Source organism: Jaculus jaculus, chromosome 14 (genome assembly GCF_020740685.1).
Source record: "Jaculus jaculus isolate mJacJac1 chromosome 14, mJacJac1.mat.Y.cur, whole genome shotgun sequence".
Lineage (NCBI taxonomy): Eukaryota > Metazoa > Chordata > Mammalia > Rodentia > Dipodidae > Jaculus > Jaculus jaculus.
The window spans coordinates 76,317,103-76,338,794 of record NC_059115.1 but is presented as its reverse complement, the minus strand read 5'-3'; the positions used below and the strand labels follow the sequence as shown (position 1 = coordinate 76,338,794).

General features: G+C 38.0%; 1 long non-coding RNA gene across 3 annotated transcripts in view; it reads left to right on the top strand.

The window, feature by feature from the left end:
* Positions 1-21,692, top strand: part of LOC123454766 — a 100,124-nt gene that overhangs the window by 63,817 nt on the left and 14,615 nt on the right. For 2 of the 3 annotated variants that reach the window (XR_006633473.1, XR_006633472.1), the window contains exon 3: positions 20,376-20,532. The exons of the other annotated variant lie outside the window; for it this stretch is intronic. This is a non-coding gene — a long non-coding RNA (uncharacterized LOC123454766). The remainder of the gene's footprint in view (positions 1-20,375; positions 20,533-21,692) is intronic. 3 annotated transcript variants of the gene reach the window in all.

Sequence of the window (21,692 nt, the reverse complement as noted above, 5' to 3'; positions counted from 1 at the left end):
CCTGAGTGCTGGCATTAAAGGTGTGCACCACCACACCCATCTGGGGTTCTTATTTTTGGTGAATTTTATTTATAAAAGTTTTGTTTGCACTGGGCATGGTGGTGTACACCTTGAATCCCAGCACTCGGGAGACAGAAGTAGAAGGATTGCTGTGAGTTCAAGGCCACCCCGAGACTTCATAGTGAATTCCAGGTCAGCCTGGACTACAGTGAGACCCTACCTCGATAAACAAACAAACAAAAATATTGATTTTACTGTCTACAGCCTATTTAGTGGCATACAGAAGCTCACAAGTATTGTAATTCCCTGGTGGTCTTCTGTAAACATAGTTGTAGAGTAGCTGGTGAGTCTGGAAGCACATGAACCTTGAATTTCTTATGCCATTTAGGCATAAGATTTCAGCAATTGTGGAAGGGAGTAAGTATTGAGGAAGAAGTAATGAGGAGGCTGGTTTCGGTTGATGAGGTTGGTGCAGCTGATCTGTGTGGACTGGAGGGAAGGAATGGTGCCGGATGGTCAAGTAAGCTTTTTCATCATTCACATGTCTGATAATCGAGTGAGTTCACATGGCTGTGAATTCTTTCTTGCAAAATTCTTGCTTTTCTCTGGACCTAAAAATAGTGCAACCATCCTCACTAGGAACTCAAATCTCACTACTAATTCACTAGGAAAAAAATTAAAGGAGAGATAGAAGAAAGTAACAAAGGGATCACTCTACTGATTTCTGACATTTCTCTGATTTTCCTTCATTATTCTACTTCTTATTCCCTCATGTATTAGACTCAAATGTTCGTGTTTTGTTTTATATTTTGATAATATGAATTTTAGTTTCATTTCATTTATGTCATTATGTCTAATTTTAATCTTGTACTGATTGAAAAATCTTTATTAATATTCTTGGAAGAGAATTATTATTAAAGTCTTGAATAAAATGTGCCCTAAAATACATTAAATCAGTGCTATTTCTGAGGGACTGAAACATGGGTTTTGGATTAACATTGACTTTGATTCATATTGCTATTTCTAACACATACTATAGGTCTTGGCTCTTACCCCATAACAGCAATATGATCTCAGGTGAGTATTAAATAAGCACTAAAATGTTCTGTACCTTCTCTATGACATAGTGATAATAACTATGAATTATTTTATAATCACTTAGATTTTGGAATATGGGCCAAGGACATAGCTTAGTATTAGACTGCTTGCCTATCATGCAGGAAGTCCCAGGGCAATCTCTAACACCGCAATAAAATAAAACCATTTAGAATGTAGTGCCCTTAAAACGATATCTGGTATATAGTAAATTGCTATAAAACATGTTATTATTGGTATTAATATCTACCTGACTTTATGAAGTACTCAAATTTTGTAAGATTCTTTTTTATCTGAAAATTGGGGTAAGCATACTATTTTCATAGGTATATGCTGAATTCTAACTGATGCAATCACTGAAAGCATCCCAATAGAGACAGTACACCCATGGGGTCACTCAATACCTGTGCAGCTCCCGGGCATGGACCCTCATCTCAAGTAGCCTTTGTTTCCATCTTACCTCATCACCTCTCCTCCACATCCATCCTTTGGGCCGTGTCAACACCTGTAGGAGAGTAGTCTCTAAAGTTTGAACCCTAACCTTCTGACTTTCTAGCCACAACTTTCCTCTTATCATCATCATCATTATTATTATTATTATTATTATTATTATTATTATTATCTGCATGGACTGTATGGATACATCATATGTTGTTCTCCTCTTTTCCCTCATCCCTGCACCCATTCCACTGGGGATGCTCCTCAGTGGGGTTGCAGGTATTCCCTATGCAGTTGTGCTTTATGCGCTATGGGAGCAGCAGTCAGGGAATGCCTCCGGGCATGATGTCTCAACCTGTGGCTCTTACAATCTTCCACAAGATTCCTTGAGCCATGGTGGGTGAGTTTTAAGTCTGCTTCAGTGATGTGCCCTTAGGAGCCTCTTTATCTCTGCTTTGGTAGGTGTTGAGTGTCCTCAGGGTCTGTCTCCTTCACCCTGGTACTGATTTTTCACCATGGAAGCAGCACTCAAAATCGTCTCCCCAATTCCTCTGCAGATCCACCTGTGGCTTGGCTGAAGTGCGAGGGGTAGTTTACCTCCTCAGGTCTCGCTACCCTCTGAAAAGGAACAGATTCTCCAATGGAGAGTGAAGTCAGCATAGTTTAAATGGGATAAGCATTATTAATGTAGGGAGAATTTGATGCATGTTGCTCCTCTTTTAGCCAAAGACTAGTGAGACCTTGACACTGGAGAGCATAATCTTTGTCTCCACAGGATTCTGATCAGATTCTTAAGTCCAGATATGGCTTCCTTAACACTGAGCAGATATCTTAGCCAATCAGAAAGCCATTGGTTTTTAATCATGGCTGTGTGCCACTACTGCACTGGCATGTACATCCTGTCAGGGTGCTTGCTTTTGAGTACCTTAGACCTTTGGTTGCTCAGACTATTGTTGGCCACTTTCCCCCAGAACCTCATGTAGCACTTTCCAGCACTAGATGGGTTGTCTGGGGACTGGCTCTCTTCTGGATTCCAGCCAGGTTTATCCATGCTCTGTGTTGGTAGCAGATGTGTATTCAGCAATAGGGTCTTACCTTATGGCTCAGGAAGGAAATCAAGTGCTTTGACAGAAACCTAGGTGTCTTGTTTTGGGGACCTTGAAGGTTCTTCTGATCAACAGCTCATTGTGTAAGTACAACTTTCTACGCCCTGTACTTGCTCTGTTTAGCAAAACCTTGAACTTGAGTCGAGTTTGGAGCCTTCCTATTCTCAACTCTAGATAGCCAAGTCCTCATGGAGATGACCACACAGTAGCAAAGACTAGTGTCACCAAATGTCATGATTTCTAGCAGACAGTTGTCATTTGTATTTCTATTCTCCTGGTCTCTTATTCCTCTCTCTCTTATGCCTTTCAGTGGGTATTTGAACTGTTGCCACTTTCTTTGAGCCTCCCTGCGTTGTTCTTGGAAAGTCACCTACTTAACAAAGACTTGTTTGTAGGAAAGAACTCTACAAGTATGAAAACTGATGAGCAGATAGGCACTCAAGTAGTTTTCTAGGGAAGGTAACATCTTCATCTTGTTCCCCTCTTGTTGTTCCCTTCCTTAGGAGCCTATGAACTCTAAGCTCTTTCTAGCTCTCAAATGTGAAAACTATCACTGAGTGTTTGAAAGAAATCATTTCTCATCTGCAATAAATAAACAATAGCCAGATGTGGTGGTGCACGCCTTCAATCCCAACACTCAGGAAGTGGAGATGGAAAGATTGCTGTGAGCTCAAGGCCAGCCCTGAGACTACAAGAGTGAATTCTACGTCAGCCTGGGTTAGAAAAAGTCCCTACTTCGAAATAATAATAATAATAATAATAATAATAATAATAATAACAGTGTAACCTGATCTCTTAATGTTTTTACCCCTCTTTCTAAAGTTTTGTCTCTTTCTTACTACTGGTCCATTTCTAACATGATAGAAATAGTTTAGGTCCTTCTAATACAACAGAAATAAAGACAAATTTCTTCAAATTAAAGACAGCCATGAACTCTACTCCTTCATCAATCACCAAGTCTTGCTAATTCTAGTTCATAAGTAGTCCTGGATTTCAGTCTGATCTGTCCATCTTCATTGTAACTATATCCCTTCATCTTTCCCTTAGAATGACTACCTGTAATCTCACATGAAAAGTTGTCCTCCTCATTCCAGATATGCCTGTCTAATATATCCTGATAATCTTTGAAAATAATTTCCACATAAAATTTAGTTGTATTGTTCTTTTCCTGGAAAATCTCCTAGTGACACTAAATAAAACAGCATACATCATCACATCCTTCTGCATCATACAATTTCTATCTTTATTTTCATTAAAAGTCTTTCATCCAATAGTGTAATTTCTATCAAATGCAAGAGTCCCTATTAGCCACAGTGACTTCTGCATTGTTACATATTTACTATCTGGATACAGGGAAAGCACTGAAAATATCAGTTGATTCAAATTGAAGTGCTTGACTGGAAATCTGAATGTAAAATCATGTGACATATAAACCTGCCTAGTTTGGGGGTCTTCTACCTTACTTGTGTCCTATTTCAGAGGCTGATCCCTGGGGATGAGTATGACTTAACTTTGCCAGTTTCTCTCCCTGAACCTTGAAACATACCCATCACTGTTCTGGTAGCTAGAGACATTATATTCCATTCTAGGAGAACTTTCGAATGTTAACTACTGTTCGCTGCATTTCCAAGCCAATTAAGAGAAGCCTTGAGATTAAACATGGAGGCTGAACACATGAGATCTTGATGTGAATATTGTTCTAGGATCTGCTGCCTCCATGAATTTGAATATTGAAAATTCTGTAAACCTTAATCATTGCCTGTGAAAAGTACAGGTGAGAATATTTATAAGTTGTCATGTAAATAAGATTCCAGTGTCCAGTTCAGTAATTATACTAATATAGTTATCTTTCTTCTCTAACTTTCCCTCTGCCATGTTTTTCTTTCAATTCTTATTTCGTGCTTACCTATATATTCTGCTTGCTTTGCTCCTCCCAGTAATGTCTGGACAATTTGTTAAAATTTAGAAAACTGGGTCTAAGATCCACATGCTTTACCTCGTTAAGTAAATATAACAGTATGACTTTGATTCACTAATGTTTATAAATACAGATTTTAATTTAGTTGACATAAATGTTTAATATACTTTATCTTCAATATTTAAATTAAAGACAGTGAAAAATATCTTTAGTTGTTACATTCATGACCTTGGTCTAGAATGTGTCTTCTCAAAAACAATAGAAAGCCTGACTGTTGTGACTTAGATAAATGTAGAATAATTTTTTTAATTAAAAAGAAGTCCAAAAGTTGAGAAAGAAAGCTGAAGGAGTTATGTAATATTGAATTGGCACTTCCAGTAGAATTCAAAGCTCTTTTTGTCCTTTTCCTCTGCCTTCTTTGGCAAATGGGGTCACTAGACTGGTAATGGTATGTAGCTCTGAATGTCTGGACAGCAGGTAGCACATCATGGGCAGGACTGGGGAAAAGGGCAGACAGAAAATGGAAGGTACCATGGAGACATCTCCCCAAGCACACTTCTGTTAACCTGTTGCTAATCTTTTCTCAGGTGATTCCTCATTTAAGGGTGGCCATGATAAATGGAGTGAAGTTTATCCCCAGTGTTATAGAAGCTGTCTTCTAGAAATTCACAAAATAGATTAGCTTTATTGTCCCTATCTCAGCCCCTACTGCTAGGCAGAAGCCCTATCCTGTGGGGTCACTCTCCTGCCCACTGTTGATCTATAGAGAGGACTACCACTTCTCCCCCTCCAGCGTACTGACAGTGGTCCAGGAGTTCTGGCCACAGGGAAAGACAAGTCCTAATGATGAGTCCATCTGTAGTCCTGCCTGAAGGAGTAGACTTCATTTGGTATAGAAAATAGAGAATTCTTTACCTGGTCATAGTCAATTCCCAAAGTGGAGAAGTTTATGTGCATGTGTTGAGTTGTTCCTACTCATGAATAATCACAGAAAAACGTGAGACATAGCTTCAAACATGTATACCTATAAACATTGTACACATATATAAAAGAGGCTATGTAAAAATATGCAAAAAGAAAATTTAAAATAGTTTGTATACCTATACTATCAGACAAAATAGGCTTAAAGCAACTCAAAACTGCAAAAGCTGAAAATAAACATTTTAAAATAACAAACCAAACTGCCTGTATTTACTGAAAAGAAAACTAATAAATTAAATTTAAAAAATAACAAAAAGATCAATCTGTTAGGAAGATTTAAAAGTTATAAACATTCATGGCCCTACTAATAGAACTATAAAATACATGAAACAAATAAATGAAATAAGTAAGGAAGAATTACACAAATAATAACTGCAGATGTCAATACCCTACTTTCAATAAAAGGAGCCACTAGGTAGGAGACCAAAAAGAAAATAGCAGGCTTGAACAATGCAACAAACCAAATAGATTAACAAGCATCTATAGAGAATTTTACTTAATAGCTACAAAATGCACTGTCTCCTTAAGTACAATGTATCATTCTCCATAGCAGAGCAAATGGTCAACATAATTCGCCACAAATTTAATGTAGCATAATATCAATAAATGTAAAAGAATTAAAACAATGCAAAGTGGTTAGTATGGAATTAGAAATGACTAGTAAGAATTTTATAACAATAATATGCATGTGGATATTAAATAACACACTTTCAAATGAATAGACTAAGAAATGAAACTCATGTTCATCCAAGTAGCCCTAACTGAACTTAGGGGGTCAAAAAAACAGACAAGAAAGCAGTAATAGGACTAGTTGGGAAGGAGAAGGGGTATAACAGGAATAGGAAGGGGTTAAGAGAAGGTAATGAGGAGGAAAAATAAGATTAAAATGCAGTATATACAGATATGATGTTGTCAAAAATAGGATAATCTGGAAGAAAGAGATGAACTCCTACACACATACCACCTATCAAAACTAAACCCAGAGCAGATTAATCTCCTAGACAAACCTATCATATCCATGGAGATTTGAAAGGTAATAAAAGAGCTCCTCAGAGGGGCTGGAGAGATGGCTTAGCAGATAAGGCCTTTGCCTGCAAAGCCAAAAGACCCATTTTGGCTCTCCAGGAACTATGTAAGCCAGCTGCACAAGAGGGCACATGCATCTGGAGTTCTTTTGCAGTAGCTGGAAACACTAGCATGCCTATACTCTGTCTGTCTGTCTCTCTCTCTCTCTCTCTCTCTCTCTCTGTCTCCCTCTCCCTCTTTCAAATAAATAAATAAATAATTTTTTTAAAACTCCTGAGAAAGAAAATCCAGAACCAAAGTTCTTCTCAGCCAAATACAATCAAACCTTCCTTGAAGAACTGAAACCAATTTTTCTCAAACTGTTTTGCATAATTGGAGACCAGGGACTCCTCCCCAACTCCTTTTATGAAGCTAGTATCACTCTAATACCAAAAGTAGACAGAGATCCAAGAAGAAAAGAAAACTATAAGCCTGTATTCCTGATGAACTTATATGCAAAGATCCTGAACAAAATCCTTGCAAACTGAATTCAACAACACATCAAAAGCATTATCCACCTTGACCAAGTACGATTCATCCCAAGTATGCAGGGATGGTTCAACATACAGAAATCAGTCAACATAATATACTACATAAATAAACTTAATCATAAGACCCACATGATTATTTCAATTGATGCAGAGAAGGCCTTTGACAAAATACAACACCACTTCATGATCAAAACACTGGAGATAATAGGCATGGAGTGTGTATATCTCCACACAATGAAGCTATATATAAAGCTCAAGTAATACTTAATGGGGAAAGACTCAAGAAGGTCCCACTGAGCTCAGGAACAAAATAGGGGTGCCCACTCTCACCACTGGCCTTCAACATAGTACTAGAAGTACTTGCCCAAGCAATAAGACAGGAGAAAGTAACAAAAAAAGGATTCAAATTGTAAAGGAAGCAGTCAAGTTAGCCCTATTTGAGGATGACATGATCCTGTACATATGTGACCCAAAAACCTCTGTCCCCAAACTTCTAACGGTTATAGCTTCCTTTAGCAAAGTGGCAGGATACAAAATCAATGCACAAAAATCAGTAGCTTTTCTATATGCAAAGGACAAATATATAGAGAAAGAAATCATTGAGGCTGTCCCATTTTCAATAGCAATAAAAAATAAATAAATACCTTGAAATAACACTAACCAAGGATGTGAAAGACCTATATAATGAAAACATTTTTAACAAAGCCCTCAAAAAAGAAATTGAGGACTTAAAAGAACAAAAGATTTCCCATGCTCCTGGATAGGTGGAATTAATATTGTGAAAATGGCAAGTCTACCAAAAGCAATAAACAGATTTAATTCAATACCAATAAAAATTACCAGCATCATTCTTCACAGAGATTGAAGAAATGACTTCAAAATTCATATGAAATGGTAGCAAGCCTAAGATATCCAAACATATCTGAGCATAAAAACAAAAAAAAAGCACTTCTGGAGGTATTATCATACCTGAAGTAAAGCTATATTACAAAGCCATAGTAATAAAAATGGCATAGTACTGGAATAAAAACAGAAACATAGACCAATGAAGCAGAATTAAAGATTCAGACCATAGGTCAAGTACCCACAGCTACCTGATCTTTGATAAAGGTGCCAATAATGTAGCCTAGAGAAAAGATAGCAGCTTCAACAAATGGTGCTGGACAAATTGGATGACCATATGTAGAAAAATAAACTTAGGCCCATTCATTTCACCATACACAAAAATCAAATCCAAATTGACTAAAGACCTCAATATAAGGCCTGAAACCCTTCAACTACTGGAAGAAAAAATAGTAGGCATGCTAATGATATAGCACTGGGGAAATATTTCCTGAACAAAACCTTAGTAGCCCAGAAATTAAACAAGCATACAACCTAAGAGGCCATCACTTAATTAAACTTAAAATGCACCCAACATGGTTCAGGGAATTTTGCAGAAGAGGGAATAGAAAGATTGTCAGAGCCACAAGGTGAGACGTTAAGCACAGAGTCATTGCCTCTCCCCTGTAACTGACTGCTGCCCCCAGAATTCCTGACCCATCATCCCCATAGTGTTGACCTGTATCCCCTAGGAGGAGGGCCTCTTTGGAAAAGTGGCAGGGAGGAGGGAAAGGATGGTACTGACATGCGTTGTTCACATACTAAGTATGGATATATCTAACAAAAATAAATTAAAAGTAAATAAATAAAATATTTTAAGAGTGAAAAATAAAATGTAATCCACTAAGGCTATGAAATATAGCTAAAACAGTACTTAAGAGAAACTATAACTGTAAAAATGTATTACAAATAATATCACAACTCAATGACTTTGCTTTTCTCCTTAGAACACTTGAAAGGAAGAGGTTATTGAGCACAAAGGAAAGTATAAACAAATAAAGGAAAGGAAATTATAGACATTACAGTGAAACCAAGTAAAATGGAAAATTTGTATAAAAATGAGAAAAATCAACAAAATTAAAAGATGGCTCTGTGAAAGGATTAACAAAATTGATAAACCTTTAAATAAATCTATTACAAAATAAAACAAATTACAAAATGAGAAATGAACAAGGAAATATCACTTATAGAAACAGACAGGATTGTAGGAGGACTCATTTCAACAAATTAAATGTAGTGGACAAATCCTGGAAAGATACAAATTACTATAATATGTTCAATAAGAAAGAATGTCACAATAGGGTATATAACAAGAGACTGAATTAATAATTTAAAATCCTCCCCCAAATAAATACTAGGGCTGAATGACTTCATTGGTGAATTTTACCAAGTATTCCAAGAAAAGCTAATCATTCACAAGCTCTCCCAACAATTAGAAAATGAGCAAACATTTCCAATTTATTCTACAAAAGTAGCGTAATCCTGGTACCAAAACAAAATGAACAATATTAAAAAACTAGAAACCAACATCCCTTACAAATTTAGATACAGAAAACCTTTAACAAAATACTAGCTAACCATACTCAGAAATATGTAAAAATTATCTCATACCAAATTCAAGGAGATTTTAAGCAAAAAAATGAAGTATTGATTTAACATCCAAAAATAAATTACTATAATATGATATATGAATATTTCAACAGATTTAGAAAAATTTTAGCAAAATCCAAAACCCATTTGTATTTAAAATGCTCAAAAAAAAGAAGAAAAATTAGATTCTCTATTACAATAAAAAGTACATATAAAATTCCACTGTCAACATCATACTTTGTGGAGAAAGTCTGAACAGTCTCCCTAAAGGAGCAACATGAAGAAAATGATATCATGCCTTAAAAATGCATTCGAGAATCAAGCTGTCATAATGAAGCAAGAAAAGGAATGAATGCGACCCAATTTAGGAAAGAAGAAGCACAACTACTTCTATGCAAAGATGATGTGCTACTCTGCACAGAAGATCTTAAGAATCACACACACACACACACACACACACACACACACACACACACACACACAAACATGATCAGAATAAAAAGCCAAGTTCAGTATGGATGCAGGGTATAATATCAATGTGTTAAAGTATAGTATACATTTTGAAAATTAAATTATCAAAGTAATTCCAGTTACAATAGCACCTACAATGATAAAAAAAAATACTTCCGTTAAAAATTTAACAATGTAAATGAATAACTTAGACATTAAAAGCTATCAAAAAAAAAATCTATTGAAAGAGCCTTAAAGAATTCTGGGTGGTTCCATCAATAAAGTGCTTACTTCACAAGTCAGAGAACCTGAGTTAAATCCTCAGAAATTTATATAAAATTCTGGACATAGTGGTGCATCCCTGTAATCCCAGTTTGGGGGAGGAGAGACAAGGGGACTCCAAGATTCACTAGCCAGCCAGTCTAGCCTAGTTTTGAGCTCAATGCCAATAAGACCCTGTGGACAGTGCTCTGGAGGGTGACTTTTGAGGTTGTCTGTCCTCCACATGCCCATATGTGCACATGCATGCACACACACACGCAAACAAGAACATATACACCCATATGAACACATGCACACACACATGCATACAAACAACAAAGAATCCTAATAGTGACAAGTATATCACGTAAATCAAAACAATGTTGTTAAGACACCCATACAGCCAAAGTGAACAGCAGTAAACAATGTTTGACTCCTGCCTTTTTGGCAAAAGTTTGTAAGTGAATTGTGGGATTCATAGGGATTGGAAACAACCAGAATATCTCAAGAAGATCTTGCTAAATAAAAGCGCAGTTGATAGATTCGTACTTCTGATGGACTTCCGAATTTATTACACAGCTATACTGCTCAAGATACTCCAGTAGTTTAAGCATGAACAGAAAACTTGCTAAGTATTTACCCATGATAAAAAAAAAAATACACACACTTACACAAAAAGTTCTACCTGTGTTCATATTATAGGAACATTGTTTATAACTGAAAGGTGGGAATGCCTGGAGCTATTAATTGTTGAATAATATCAAAATGTAGTATATCCAGATAAGACAGTATTTAGTATGAACAAGAATGAAATGTTGGTACATTCTGAAACATACCTGGACATAAAAAGCAGTTTGTTAAATAAAAGAAACGGAATGGAGCACAAGAAATGTAGGATCCCGCTACGTGGAATGTCCCAAGCAGGCCAGTGTGCAGAGACAGGAGTGGAAGAGCGAAGGCTGATTGTGCTGGGATCTGGGGGTAAGGAACTGAGGAATGACTGCTGCCATATACGAAGTTTACTTTAGGGGGCTGAGAATGTTCTAAAACCCAGCTTTTGCAGCCATGTATAATAATGCACACCTACAACCCTAGAACTCAAGAGGTGCTGACAAGAGGGTCTAGAATTTAAGACCAGTATGGACATAGCAAGTCTGAAATCAGTTTGGACTAGATGAGACCTTGTCTCAAAAAAAAAAAAAAATTAGATGTTAATAATAACTGTACAATCCTGTGGGTACATTGAATTATACACTTTAAATAGGTGAATTACATGTAAATTATATTTTAATAAAGCTCCATTTAAACACAAAATCATGTTATAACTAGCTTAATAAATTGGTAACCGTTATAATTACGTTAGATATTAGTTGGGCCATTTAAAAGTCAGAATCCAGTTCCTCATGAGGCATTTCTTAGAACATTTGAGAGGGGTTTGGTTTTAGTCCTCCCTCTCTCCACTGAAGACCAAGCGCTGTCTAGAGTCTTCATTTCCTATAGTGACATAACAAATTGCTATAAGCTTGTGATTTACCACAGCATCAATGGTTGTCTTCCACTCTGCAGCACACGCTTCTCCCTAGGCTAGATCAAGACTGTAGCACGCTTCTCTCCACTGTGAGGGCTCTGGGGTACAGTTCAGTTCCTTGCCTTTTACAGTACATAAAGGGCTGCGTGCTCTGGCTCACATACTCCGCATCCTTAGCATTTGCAGGAAAGATTATATTCTTTCAAGGACTTATGTGATCAGATTGGCCCCACCCAGACAAATCAATGTAATCTCCCCATTTTCAGGAGATTGTTTTGAATCTGAAAAGTCCATGTTACCATTGCTCAACATTTACAGTCTCCCAGGGTTAAGACATAGTCATCTGCACAGAGGAGCATGCCCTCTTTCATTCTGAAGAGTCTTTGGCTGACTCCCCAGAACTTGGAGTGCCTTTGCAAGTACAGTTGACTCTAGCTATCCTTTGGATCCAGAATGTAGCCCCAGAGGCCTGTGTTATAGGCTCGGGGCCCTGCCTGGGTATTAGTGGGAGGTGGTAGAACTTTAAAAGGCATGGCCAAGTGGGGATTTTATGTCACTGAAGACATCCTCTCAGAGGGCATGCTGGGACTTCTGTTGCTTCCTTCTCTTTTAAGTCTGTCACGAGATGAGTGATTTTGCTGTACAGTCTCTTTGTACTGTATTGTGCTAAAGTCTTGTTTGTCCCTAAGTTATGGCCTTTACATTTTACCATTCATACTGTACATGTTGGATATAAAATATAGCCAGCAGTGCTAGAGAAATGAGTCAGTGGTTAAGGCGCTTGCCTGCAAAGTCTAAGGACCTGGTTTCAATTTGCCAGTACCCACACAAATCCAGATGCACAGGGTGGCACATGTGTCTGGAGTTCATTTGCAGTGGCTAGAGACCCTGACACATACTCTCTCTCTCTCTCTCTCACTTTCTCAGATAAATTAATAAAAATAAAATATTTAAAAATAAATATAGCCAGACACTAGAAACAATATGTTGGAAATTAACACCATGAAGTTCAAACAATGAAATTACTTCAGATTATTCTAGGGGATTGTTCTACTCTCATCTCATTTCAGCCCACATGCACTCCTATCATGTAAAAAATGTAACATAATTTCAGGTAAGGCAAGTTAAAATTTATAAAATACATGCTTAAAAAATGATCACCAAGTGAGGTCGAGGCCTGCCTGAGAATACATAGTGAATTCCAGGTCAGCCTGAACTAATGTGAGACCATACCTTGAAAAACCCAAACCAAGCCAAACCAAAACAAAAAGCCAGTTATCAATATGGCATTTAATAGAAATATATGGCCACTATCCTTCCTTCAGCCTTTTATTCCCTCTCCAGGAGATGCCTGAATAGTCCATCTCCAACCCTCTATACTCCACCATTGCAACTTTTAATTCATCAGAATTCAGTGTCATTGCTAAGCAAGCACAGATCGCCCAAAAAGTCCAACAACTCTAAATTGCTGTGTAGCTGGTTGAGTGCGTTCATGTCCCAGTTTCCATTTGTTCTATCCGCCATTGAAAAGAAGGTATGCAAAGCTGTGCTGAATCACTGGTAAACTTGATGTAAAGCGAGGAAATGGCACGGAGCCCGGCATCCGCAGGGGATATGAGATGACTCGAGAAGAAACTCTCTCTAAAGGAGAGAGGCCCTAACTCTCCAAAGGGAACTGAGACCATGTTACAAAGAGCCTTCACTTCTGGGGTCAGGATTACCGACTTCACTTTGTAATCTGTGGCTTCTTGTTCACTAGAATGAGAGGCCCTTGAGTCTAGCACGTCCATTCCTTGGACCTGGGTGAGGACTGGCATGGGCAGTGTCCCTTCATGAGAACAATCGCTCCAGGTGGCACTAACGTGGGTGAAGTCAGAACTGGGAAACACTGGTACTAATTCTGATGGCTGAAGTAACTATTTCAAAGTCAGTCAGGTAGTGATTGTCTTTGAAACTAAAAGAAGGACCTAGATGAAATTGGAGACATTATATGGACAAGAGAAAAGAGGGCTCAGAATGAAGGCTTGTAAAGGTTTGATGGAAGACGTGAGAGGAGAACTAACTTAGGATGGAGTCAGGGAAATTAAATGAACAGAGATTTTTCATATATTGAGAAAAGTCAACAAAGTTTCAACTAAAGATAATACTATATTCCTGCTAGGAGCTTTGAATTCATTTTAAAGTATGTATGATTCAAGAGTCAAGCAGCTATATGATCTCTACTTAAAATGAAACACCCAGAAATCGTCACAAAAGGTAAGATTTTGTTATACGATCTTACTAGTGTCAAAATGGCACACTGCAGTTCAATTCCTCTTAGCTAAATATGCTCGGAGAAGCAGGTCATTTAGCCAAGGATAACAACTGGGTAACAAATGAAATGTGGATAAATTTACTATAGATTTGGTATAAAACGTGAACCTCTAAAAATAAGAATATATATCAACCACTGTGGCACCAAAATGTAATAACGGGATCACTATACAATGTTCAATACCTTTGATATCTGTGTGTGTGTGTGTGTGTGTGTGTGTGTGTGTGTGTGTAGTTGTGCATTCATGTATATGCGCATGCGTTCAGAGGCCAGGTGCAACGTTGCATGCCACCCTCCAGAACATCATCCAACTTCTTTGAGACAGTCTGTCATTGTCCTAGAGCTCAGCAGCCAGGCTAGAGTAACCAGCCAGCGAGCCCCAAGGCCCTTCCTGTGCGCCGGCCAGTGCTGGGGTTCGAGGCGCACACCACCTTGGCATGCTGGTGACTGCAGTCAGGTCCTCACACTTAGGAGGAAGCACCGCACTGACTGACCTACCTCACTGGGCTATTTTCATATAATACATGTTCCCCACTTGAAAACATATTTTAAACATGTTAAGAAAATTGGAAAGTGATTTAAGGGAAGGCCACGAAGACCTGTCTTTATAGTTTTTTTTTTTTAATTCTTCATATTTTTTAGTTTTATTCTTTTCTGAGACTGTTTCTTTTTGTCAAAGTTACTATTATTGCACAAAAGAAAAGATATTATCTTAATTCATTAAATTCTACTCATTAGGATTCACTGAGCACTTACTTTAGGCCCAGCACCATAGAAGATATATGACAAGGGTCTTGCTGTCCTTCATAGGCTAGCCACCTACTTGGGAAAACAAGACCAAATGCAAGCCAGAATTTTTTTATTTTTTATTAATTTGCTATTCAAATCAGTGAATGATAAAAGAAACAAAAATGGAAAGTCGGTGGCATACAGTTTTTTTGTTGCTGTTTGTTCTTGTTTTTTGAGGTAGGGTCTCACTGTAGCCCAGGCTGACCTGGAATTCACTCTGTCATCTCAGGGTGGCCTCAAACTCATGGCAGTCCTCCTACCTGTGCCTCCTAAGTGCTGGGATTAAAGGCGTGCGCCACCACACCTGGCTCAGTTTGTTCTTAAAAAGAGGTAGACCTAAAGCACTCTAGGAAAGATATCATAGAAAATTTTATCTTGAGTTTGAAAGATTGAGTACAGAAGCTAATTCAGGAGAATTGTCATTAGTTCAAGATCAGAGAGGTCTACACAGTGAGACACCCATCTCAAAAAAGCAAAAAGGAAGAAAGGAAGGGATGGAGAGAGGGAGGAAAGAAGGAAGGAAGAAAGGAAGGAAGGGAGGGAGGGAGGGAGGGAGGAAAAAGAAGTAGGGGAAGAAAGGAGGAGAAGGAAAAGGAAACATCTTTGAGTAAACAGGAGGATAAAAGGTCCATGAGAAAGATCTAAGGAAGTGACCATGCAGAGGCCTCGAAGATCTGAGAGAATGCTGAGAACACCCAGCGTCATGAAGGTCACTGCCCCGCTTACGTCATGCTAGCTTGCTCTTTGGTTCCTGACTTCTCCCATTTCTGGTGGTGTAAAAAAGTTCAAGTGAGCAGAAGACTTAGTAAAGAGACAAAGGCCATAAGACATTACAGTATACTGGGACTGCCTTTACTTTTGAGGGCATTTTTATAGTGATCATTCTCATTAAGTACTAGACACAGGATCAAAACATGTTCTCAATCAGTCATTTAATCTTCACAACAAACACATAATGTCGGTTCTACTTCAATCCATCTTTAGAAAGAGGAAAAACAAAAGTTAAGTGACTTCTCCAATGTGGCACATCTTGGTTATAGGGTGGACCTGGAATTTGAACGCAGATACCAGGCCCTGTGGCTTCAAAGCCCTGACTCTGTGGTCAGACTGGATGTCCAGATTGGAGTTTTATTACAGAGCCCTTTGAAACACAAATGGGCAAGTCAGTATCTTCTTGTCAGTACACGGGGAAACCAAGTTTTGATGCTTGAATAAGATCATAAAGTTCCTCTGGCAGCGTTAAGCAGGATTTACTAGAGAGGAAGCTACTGACCCGTCGTTTTCTCTCTTTTGTTTTCCTGGGAGGCAGTAGGCATGTGGAGGTGACCCACAATTCTGTGTAGCCCCGGCACTCTGCACGTGGTGATCGGTCTGAACTTACGAATGGCTTTTTGTCTGTGTGTCTTAAGCCACTCATGTGGAAGCCAGGTCTGGGAATTTCGTGGTTGCCGCCTGGCTGTCTGTCCTTTTCTCAGCTTACACTGTTTCTCTTTCAAGCTGAGCCTGCATGTCACGCTGTCAGGTGGCACTGTGGGCAACTGCTCTACAGAGGTCCTGGTGCTTGCAATTAAAACATTGTTCAATAAACAAAATTTCCAGCATTCTAAGCCTAAAACCAAATCCCTGGTGGGTTGTTGATCAACCTGTTAATAAAGGTTTGCCAAGTTTCAACAAGACAGATAGAAAAGGCTTTAAATCTCTTCAACCGATTTTGTAAACACTTGGAAGGAGCTGGAGTTAAGAAACCAGAGAGCACGCATGTCACTGAGCTCTTCTCTTTAGCTGGCTTCCATGTCACAAACTCAGCAACACATGCCAGCAGAGCCAATTGACCTTCAAGCCAACTGGAATATCTTCATTATATGTCACCTCATCTCTGCCTTTGATCTACTGTAGAAAAGAGAGAGGGGAGTATAATTACTATCACATTGTTCAGTGTATCTGACTGAACTGGTGCCTTGGAAATGCATTTGAGAAGCCCAAATTGATGTGAAAGTTGGCTGTTCAGGAGCTGGAAGTTGCATCTCCATAGCATTACTAACTAAGAGAAATCAATGGTATATTTAAGCTGCACACAGTTGTAGTGGAAATAAAACACCTAAGGGTGATTAAGGAAAGAACTGATTTAAAAATGATGGCAGTACTGCTCACTAGTTATGACTAGTCAACTCTCTTCCTGATATATACAATTTAATCACATTTCCTTATAGCGATATTACCATTCCTGACCACGGTGACTGCCTTTCCATCATGTCTGAGTTTCCATTATAAACAGTGATTTTTTTTTTTTTTGAGGTTTAAAAATCTCAGCTACTTTAAATTGACTCAAATCTTAACTTGGCAGATGGGCTGTTAGTCCAGCAGTCATTATGTAAAAGAAAAAAAAAGGATTGAAGTCTTTTAAAGACAGTTCTGAATAAAAAATAAAAGTGAATACTTTTCATGCTTCTTTCTTCAATCTTTGGTCTAAAAGAAATGTGTGAAAGAATCAGTCTAAAAATATTTCAATACAGGGTTTGATCCAAGTGCATGAGAAATATCTCTATCATTTGAATGAGGATTACTGTCATAGCAAATATTAGAAAGGGGAAAGAAAGGTAAAGTTCTCTCAAAAAAAAAAAAAAGACAGAAATACCTATAATTTCTAGTTGGAAGTACTGGTTGTAATCAAGTTCCCCAAATAAGAATAGTTGCAGACACATTTATAATACAACTAATCATTACTTTATGACTCCTTATAATCAAACTTTAGGAGTACATTTCAAAAGTTTCCATTAAATTTGAAGTGATCTAATCTTATATAATTCCTTATTTATTTTTATTGATAATATGCTTATTGACAAATTAAGGTAAAGTTATGATTATTTTATTATGAATTATTTGTTTTCTATTATGAAAATGATGCCAACATTAAAAGTGCATGACTGAACTTGTTTGAAAGCACTTTTTTCTTTTCCTGACCACTAAGGAACCACTCTTCTAAGCTGGTAGATGCGCTTTGTGGATTAGCCACAGCATGACAGGTAGAAGGCAGATGTTTCATTGATCTAAAGCTGCCTAGTCCCAGGTATTGTGGAAATATAAAGTTATATTAAAATTTTTAAAAATTTTTTGTTTATTTTTATTTATTTGTTTGAAAGCAACAGAGAGAGAGAGAGAGAGAGAGAGAGAGAGCAAGAAACACAGAGAAACACACCAGGGCCACCAGCCACTGCAAACGAACTCCAGATGCATGTGCCCTCTTGTGTATCTGGCTAATAGGGTCCTTGGGAATTGAGCCTCAAACCGGGGTTCTTAGGCTTCACAGGCAAGCACTTAACTGCTAAGCCATTTCTCTAGCCCTGAAAATTTTTTTGAAATAAATCTAAAATATGTTAATTTGTAATAGAATTTTAGCCTAGAAAATATTCTAACTTTACAGTTTTTATGCCACATTAACCATGAAGATATAACTGTCACAAAGGTAAACCATACCTAGTAATGGCCCTTAAACTGTAATGTTTAAAAGTCTATGCTAGGGGGCTGGAGAGATGGCTTAGTGGCTAAAGCACTTGCCTGTGAAGCCTAAGGACCCCGGTTCGAGATTCCGTTCCCCAGGACCCACGTAGGCCAGATGCACAAGGGGGCTCATGTATCTGGAGTTTGTTTGCACTGGCTCGAAGCCCTAGCATGCCCATTCTCTCTCTTTCTCTCTCTCACTCTCTCTGCCTCTTTCTCTGTCACTCTCAAATAAATAAATAAAAACAATTAAAAAAAAAAGTCTAGGCCAGGTGTGGTGGTGCACGCCTTTAATCTCAGGACTTGGGAGACAGATGTAGGAGGAGTGCTGTGAATTCAAGGCCACCCTGACACAACATAATGAATTCCATAGTTCAAGGACACACTGAGACTACATACTGAATTCCAGACCAGGGTGGGCTAGAGTGAGAACCTATTTTGAAAAACCAAAAAAAAGTAAATAAATAAAAAATTTTAAAAGTTAAATTCCAATACTTGAAAAAAATGCAAAATTAAGGAGAAATTCCTGTTCCAAAAATAACCTTCAGGAAATGTGGAGTGTAGTACTTAAGGACTCATAAAAATAAAAACAAGCTAACCTCAAAACTACTGTTGAATTCTTTAATATTAGATAAATTGATATATACATATATCAAGATTCCTAAAATGAAAGCTTCAGGCAATGTTTGGAAGGAGATCTACATCACCTAATAATTCTCCCACAATCCTGCTGTCAACACACACAGACACACCAGACACACGTGCACACAACACACAGAGACACACAAGCACACACACACACTTTGTAAATTACCCTGCAAAGCATCCATGAGCCTCAGAGAGCCACTCTTCAGGTGTTTATACTTGGAGATGGTGTGTGGTGAGGAAGAGAGTAGTTCCCCCAAAGACACGATTTTAAAAGCCATAACATGCAACTTGGAAGCCTGTACAGAGTCGTGTGCACCGCACGCGTTCCTCGGGTCCTGTGGTCGTGTTTCCTGGTATAATAGCCAGGCTTCTCATAGAGCAAGACTATGCCCTCTCTTCAACCTCAGTCATTGAGCACTTACTATGTTTTCAAAGGCAGGATAAACTCAGTGCTTATAGGAAGATTCTTACATTCAAGTCCCTTGAAATTTAAAGTGTGTCAAGGGCAAAGGGAGAGGTTTGCTTGAGGAATAAAACTTTCCTAACACTTAGTGCTGGAGCTTTCTTTAAAAGTATTTTTATTTATTTGAGAGAGGGAAAAAGAGCAGAGAGAGAGAGAAGAGACAGAGACAACGGGTACACCAGGGCCTCCAGCCACTGCACAAAAATTCTAGATGCTGGGCTGGAGAGATGGCTTAGTGGTTAAGAGCTTGCCTGTGAAGCCTAAGGACCCCAGTTCAAGGCTCGATTCCCCAGGACCCACGTTAGCCAGATGCACAAGGGGGCGCATGCGTCTGGAGTTCATTTGCAGTGGCTGGAGGCCCTGGTGTGTCCTCTCTCTCTCTTTCTCTCTCTCTCTCTCTTCTCTCTCTCTGCCTTTCTCTCTGTGTTTGCTGCTCTCAAATAGATAAATAAAAAATGAACAAAAAAATTCTACTTGCATGCACCACCTTGTACATCTGGCTGATGTGGGTCCTGGGGAATCAAACCTGGGTCCTTTGGCTTTGCAGGAAAGTGCCTTAACTGCTAAGTCATCTCTCCAGTCCAGTACTGGAGATTTTTAACCTGAAGAAAACTGCAATCTGTAGTTTCTCGCAAGAGCAAAATATTAATTAATTAAATTATTGTGACACTATTTTATCGTATTTCTACATGTAATATGCTTGGAGTGGTTTGGTTTAAAGGTAGAAGAAATAAGGCAGCTATTTACATCAAAATAAACTTGCTTAAATAGGGGACAAGAAGGCAAAGGGAGAAAATAAATCTGATGAAAATTAATTCTTTACTCTTTAGCTCTTTTTTTTTTTTTTTTTTCTGTTAGGGCTTTCTGAGACAAGTTCTCATGCTGAAGCTGTTCCTGGCCTACAACTCACTATCCAGCCTCTGCTGTCCTTGAATTCCTGGCAGTCCTGCCTCACCTTGTGGCTATTGATATTACAAGCACGAGACACCGTTGTCTGGAAGATACAATATCATTTGTAAGTCATTTAAATTATTATGAATAATCAGAAGCTAGCTAGAAGTATTTTATTTCAATGTAAAAATTGTAGCTTACTTCCTTAAAATCCCCACGTGGCATATTCAACCTATTTTTTTAATATTGTAAATTCTATGATAATATGGCATTTATGAAGATCAGGTTTTCAAATAAAGTGACTGTTTAATTAATTTTAAGGTATTTGGGGGCTCAGTTTGCCTATCTACTAACCCCAATTTAAAATAGGCTTGCTATTATTAGATATACAAAAGACTAAAAAAAAAATGCTGCCATTATTGCTACCCGACATAATTTACTACATTTTTAATGATGGCTTCCTCAAGTTATTTTTGGCATGAGTTTTTCATAAATATACCAATAATCCTTTAACTCCTGGATTTGCATGAATTATTGTTTCCCTGCATCCCAACTCAAACATTAGAACAATGGCCATCTTAGAATTGGTGGTTTAGGGCTGGAGGGATGGTTTAGTGGTTAAGTCACTTGCCTGCAAAGTCTAAGGACCCAGGTTTGATTCTCCAGTATCCACATAAGCCAGATGCACAAGGTGGCACATACATCTGGCAATTTTTGCAGTGGCTAGAGGACCTGTAATGTGTAAGCTCTCTCTCTTTGTCTGTCTGTTAAATAAATAAGTAAATAAATGAAATATTAACTAAATAAACCAGCAATTTACTCCTCTTGCTCACTAATATTTGATGTGTTTGTTTGAGAGATCATGGTAGTCTTCATTTTCCTTCCATTTTAATGATATGGTTTTTCAGAAAAAATATTTTCCTTTTGATTAGCATTATGAATTGTATATATTAATAGATCTCAGTGTAACATTTCATCACCTGCATAGAGAGGGCGCTGATCATATCCATCCTCTTTTAAGGCACTCTCCCTTCAATGCACACACTTCCCACCCTCTGATAATACAATTCTGCATGCAGGTAGCTTTGGTTTAGGTCCCACATAGAAGAGAGGACATGCAATACTGGTCTTTCTGTATTTGACTTACTTGACATAATGTCTTTCATCTAGTTTTGTCTATTTTGTTGAAAGTTAAAAGATTTATTTTCTTATTTGTGGATGAATGTTATTCCATTGTATACACAGCACATTTTAACCATTCATCTGTTGATGGGCTCTGAGTCT